The following is a 6,464-nucleotide window of genomic DNA, read 5'->3' on the forward strand; positions in this document are numbered from 1 at the left end:
TTTTTTATATTATACATTTCTATTGTCATTATATTTTGTTTTGTAATTTTATATTTATTATATATATATATATGTTTTTTTTTTCAACTCTTTACTTTAGGTTTGCATAATTGCAATACACTTGTATCTTTTTTTGGTGATAATGACAAAATCATGCTGCTTATTACATTTGAGTGTAAAAGATTTTCTGAGAGGAGAGTGTGGAGTGAAATACGGTAGAAAATCAGTTTAACGTAACAATCGCTAATGCAGTTCGGTGTCATTATGCAATATTATATAATAATGGTGCCATTACATAATCAGACTCCAGTATTCCAGGGAACGTTTGCCATCCATTCCCACATGGATGTAGATCTCGGATGTTTTCAGACGGGTCCGCGTGAATCTGACTGTAATAGTTTGTGTGTATTATGGGTGTCAGAGCTCAAACCGCAGCACTCATTTCTGACGCTCCATTCTGATGTTTCCAGATTGAAAAACTGCAGCAGCCTGTAATGACTGTCATTTCAGACTTCAAACAGGAGCCGGGAAGCCCTTTCCACCTCTACAGCCAGAGGGAAGATAAAAGCAAACAGGCAGACGAGAGGAATGAATTTCATGCTTTTCTGATCACAGTGGATTTCAGATGAGTGTGTGTCAGTAGAGCACAATACTTCACTTCTGTTACTGAGGTAAAATCCCAGTCATGGTTTTTCCAGAGAGACTTTGATTTTTAACAGTAATATATATATATATAGCTTTCAAGACAGACGTACCGCGAGGTTCTTCAGAGATCATCTGCTTCTGTAGATGCCACAAGACTACCCATAATCCTCAGGTGAGGTCCACCAGAGCAATTGCATTTGCACATACACACATAAATACACTTTTTAAAATAAATATGTAAAAATATATACAAAAATTGCAAACCTAAACTAGAAATAAATGATCATAATACACCTCCAACAAAACAAAAGATTTTTTCAAATATATTTTCTCTTTTGATTTTGCTTCGTTAAAGTTTTATTAATTCAAGTTTTTTTTAAATAAATCAATATTTTTAGTACATTTTATTTCAGTTTTAGTTACTTTAGTACATCAAGTTCAACTAAATGCAATGAATCAGTTAATGTTTATTTTATTTCAAGTAATAACGTTTTTTTTATGGTTTAAGTTTTAGTTTAATAACCTTGACAATTTTATGTATTACGCTTTACAATTTTTTGTTAGATATTTTTATTTATATATATATTTCTCATATCTTAATTCAGTAAATATATTGTTTTTGTACTTATATGAATAATGAAAGTCAAAAGGTTTACTGTATATTTAATCATTTTTGATTTAATTTTATAGTTGATGAACTTTGCAACATTGACAGTTATTGAACTGCATTGAATCAGCATTGAACTGAATTGAACTGAATAATGATAATCTTCTGTAGAGCTGCTTTAGAGCTTAATTCGAATGTTTCATGATGAATTTTATTACATTAACACTGCTATTTTCCTGTTTATTAATGTGAAGCTGCTTTAAAAGAATTTGTATTATATAAAGCACTATAGAAATAAATGTGACTTAATTTCATTTGAAATGCATCATGGGATTAGTAGTTTGAATTGTCTTGTATCTTTAGTTGTTTTTCTAGCTTTCATGCACGTTTAGCTTTGAATCAGGTTTGTAATGTGATTCATCTCTGAGCTGGCTGGTTTGGTTTACGGCTTTGAACTCTTTATTTAAAACAGATATTTGAAATCCCCAGAGACAATGAATGGGAAAGATGCTCAGTGCTCACTCTGTTATGCATATGTTCTTTCAAACTTCTCCTCAGGCCTAAAATGGATCAGTTTTTGATATGTTTTTACCAGAAGACCAGGTCAGCTTTGAGTCTTGAGATGCCAAAGGCTTTTATAAATCGCTCCACAATATGCAATGATGCAATTCAAACCCAAACTCTTACTTTTAAACTCCGTGTGACCCAGAGGAACTCTTGAGACAGAGAATGTGATGCGATATGAAAGTTTAATGTGGATTTATTTGATTATATATAAAAAAATAATAAATGAAAATCTCTTCCGTGAAGCATACTTATGCAGAGGGGCGGGACTATCTCATTCTAGAGAGCGTTTGATTGGACGAATATTTGTGTATTTCAGGAGTCCGCAGCATCTTTGCTTCATTTTCCTGGAAGAGAAAACTATTTTTTTTTTGTATTTATGATTAAATTATTTATAATTTAGTATAGACATAAACTAAAAGCCTCAAAACTATATAGTTTTGACATCGTGGCATGTTTAAACTTTTGTGCTCTCTGTACATTGACCAGTGTTATTTTAGTATAATTGAGATAATGTTATAGTTTTTAATTGATATTTTGGATTAGTTTTTATTTTTATATTTTCTGTTTTCATTTTAATTTTAGTTTTTGTTTCATTAATTTTGATTTCCGTTTTTATTTTAGTTACTTTAGTTTAAACTAGTTTAAGTTTCTGTCATTTTTATTTATTTATTTGCATTTTATTAGTTTTTCTTTTATCAATTTTTAATTGTTTTAATTTTAATTATTTTAATATTTCAACTTAAACTAAGCGGAAAAATTTATATTTTAAATAGTTTTGTGAAATATATTTATATATAGTTTTATTGATTTTATTGTTATTGTTTATGTAATTGTATTCATCAAAATTTTTTCATTTTATTTTGTAGTTTTTATTAATATTTTGTATTATTTTGTATTTTATTTTTATTTAATTGTATATTTTCCATTTTCATTTTAATTTTAGTTTATTTATTTGCATTTGATTAGTTTTTCTTTTATCAATTTTGAATTCAGTTTTAATTTTAATTATTTTAATATTTCAACTTAAACTAAGCAAAAAAATCACATTTTAAATTAGTTTTGTGAAATATATTTATATATAGTTTTATTGATTTTATTGTTATTGTTTATTTAATTTTATTCATCAACATTTTTAGTCATTTTATTTTGTAGTTTTTATTCATATTTTGTATTTTATTTTTATTTAATTGTATATTTTCCATTTTAATTTTAGTTTAAGTATTAGTCATTTTTGTTAGTTTTTGCTTTTTATTCATTTTTGTTTTTTTTTATTTTATTTCAGTTTAAATTTGAGTTATTTTTGTACTTAAACTAAACGTTTGTTTTTATGTCTTACTTTAGTTAATGTTTATATATATATATTTTTTTTTTTTTTTTTTTTAATGGATTAGTTTTAGTCTCAGTTTAATAATCTTGACATTAACCCATTTCTGCTTTTATTTTTAGAGATGCTGGGAAGTGGAAAGGAGGAGCTGAATAGAGGAGAACTGGAGCAGATCTGATGAACTCTGAGCTCGACTGATATTTTAACTCTTCTTATTGATAGCAGCTCTTCATAGAGCCCTACAGGTACTGAAACGAGTCAAACCTTTCTCTGTCCTCCATCATATCAGACTTTAAACACTTCGGAATCATATTTTAGTAAAAGCTTTTCATTTCATACATTAATTTTATTTCAGCAGATATGAAATGGCAACATGACAAAAATATGGATCTCAGCACACCATGTTGAAGTCGATATATTTGATAGAAATATATAATGGCAAAACAAGTAAACTGCATCAGTAGGGACTTCTTAAAATAATAATTCACCCATAAATGACAATTCTGTCATCATTTACTCATTTGTACACATTTTCTGTGCACTTTCCAAATACTTTTATGGCTTTTTTGGTCTTTTGTGCTATAAATCACCTTTTTGTGAACCTTAAAAATCAGCTTCGACATTCTTCTGGAGCTTTTTTCCGCAGAAGAAAGAAAGAAAATAACATGAGGGTGAGTAAATGATGACAAATTTTGAGTGAACCAGTCCTTTAATCAAACCCACAAAGTTTAGCCTTCAAATTCAGATCCGCTGTTTGTCTGTGGGTTAAACAGATGCTAAATATAATGTTTTTATCAGAACTGTATTTGTTATTAATTGAAGGGACAATCCTCCTGGGCTTAAAGTCAACATGAAACACTGCTTGCTATGGCGACACATTGCTGCCACATGCATATTATTTTTTTCCACTCAATTATGGCGTAATAACGAGATATTATGTTGTTTAAACAATATATCTTCTCATAATAACAAAATGCTATGTTGTTAAAATGACATATTTTTCCCGTTAAAGCAACATATTTTCTCGCAATAACGACATATCATAAAAACTATATGTTTTAACAACATAGCATCTCATTATTTCTAAAAAGTAATATAGTTTAAATGACATAACATCTTGTCATTATTAGAAAATATGTCGTTATATCGTTTTAATAACATATCTAATTATTACGAGAAAATATGTTTTAACGACAGCATCTCATTAATAAAACATTTTTCTCATTAAAACGACATATTTTCTCTTAATAACAAGATGTTATTATGTTGTTTAAAAAATATTTTTTAACAACATAAAATCTTGTTATTAAGAGAAAATATGTCGTTTTAATGAGAAAAATGTTTTATTGACAGCATTTCGTTATTACGAGAAAATCTATCGTTTTAACGACATATCATGTTTTCACGAGAAAATGTGTTTTAATGAGAAAAATTATGTTTTGCAACATGGCATATCGTTTTAACAACATATCTCGTTATCACAAGAAAATATGTCGTTTTAACAATAAAAATGTTTTAATGAGAGCATCTCGTTATTAGAAAATATATTGTTTAAATGACAACATCTTGTTATTACGAGAAAATGTAATTTTAACGACATAGCATCTCGTTATTACGAGAAAATATATCGTTTAAATTACATAACATCTTGTTATTAACGAGAAAATGTCATTTTAGTGACAGAGAATCTCGTTATTACGAGAAATTCTATTGTTTAAATGACGTAGCATCTCATTATTATGAGAAAATATATCTTTTAAGTGACATAACATATTGTTATTACAAGAAAATATATCTTTTAACCACAATATCTGGTTATTTTGAGATATTATGTTGTTTTAACAAGAAAAATGTTTTACTGAAAAATAATAAATAACGTGAAGGAAAGTTATTTCAGAGGCAGAGCAAGTTATTACATTTTGACAAACATCTTTTATTTAGAATAAAGTGCACTCATTTTTTTGTGCACAATAAGACCAGGTATCCGTTGTGGAGTTAATTTTGATTTCATGTTGACTTTAAGTGCTCAAGGGGGCAATGATCGCAGGACGTCCCTGTCATATGATTTGAGATGATTGATATCGTCACGAAGGTTGTGAATATGAAAACATGCATAACCAGCAAGCATGAGAGGAACAGAGAAAAAGCGCGAGAGAGTTTGTGCTTTTCGACTGATTGAGCTGCTGTCCTGCATCTGTCTGTGTGATGACTGACAGCCGTCACTCATTATTTATGGACAGTGAAAGGCTCATGGGCTTCGTTTGACGTCTCTGTGGCGCCACCGCTAACGTTACTGTAAACATATTCATCATTTCATTTAAATAGCATCAGCCTTTTCAATGGATTGTGCACATACACTCTTAAAATAACGGTGCTTCAAAAGGTTCTTCACAGCGATGCCATAGAAGAACCATTTTTGGTTCCACAAAGAACCATTCAGTCAAAGGTTCTTTAAAGAACCATCTCTTTCTTAGCTTTTTATAATCTGAAGAACCTTCTTTCGCCACAAAGAAGCTTTTGTGAAACAGAAAGGTTCTTCAGATGTTAAAGGTTCTTTATGGAACCATTTAGTCAAAAAGGTTCTTCTATGGCATCGTGAAGCACCTTTATTTTTAATATTCTGTTTTCAGATATTTTTGTGATTTTTTTTTTTTGAGTAAATATTGTGTAAAACAAGTGTTTGTTTAAAGGAATAGTTCACCCAAAAACAAAAATAAAATTTTATTTTAGTATCATTGAGATACTATTATAGATTCTTGAAATATGTTGAACAAGTTTTTCATTTGTATTATTTATTTCTATTATTTATTTAATTTAATTTAAGTTTAATTTTTAGTAATTTTGTTGTGTGTTTTTGTCATTTTTAGTCGTTTTTTATGTCTATATAGTTTTTATTCGTTATTATTTAAGTTTCAGTTTTAGTTATTATAGTACTTCAAGCTAAACTAAATTAATGAGAGAAATGTTCACTTGGCAACTATCTGAAACGACATTTTTTAAAATATTTTATTTCAGTTAACATTTATTTTATTTCATGTAGCGAAAATGTTTTAATTTTAGTTTTAGTTAACTATAATAGCCCTGCCCTCAAGCAGGGTTATTATTCTTACTTAAAACTAAAACGAACAAAAACATTTTAGTTACTTGATATAAAATAAACATGGAATAAAATGAAATTTAAAATTTTATTTCAGTTAGCTGCCAAGGCAACATTTTTAATTTTCATTTAGTTTAACTTTAAGTACTAAAATAAATAAAATAAAATAAAATAAAATATATTTATTGATATATTTTTTTAAAAATGATAAAAATAACAAAAAC

Source organism: Sinocyclocheilus rhinocerous, unplaced genomic scaffold, assembly GCF_001515625.1.
Source record: "Sinocyclocheilus rhinocerous isolate Xijiao unplaced genomic scaffold, SAMN03320098_v1.1 scaffold1096, whole genome shotgun sequence".
Lineage (NCBI taxonomy): Eukaryota > Metazoa > Chordata > Actinopteri > Cypriniformes > Cyprinidae > Sinocyclocheilus > Sinocyclocheilus rhinocerous.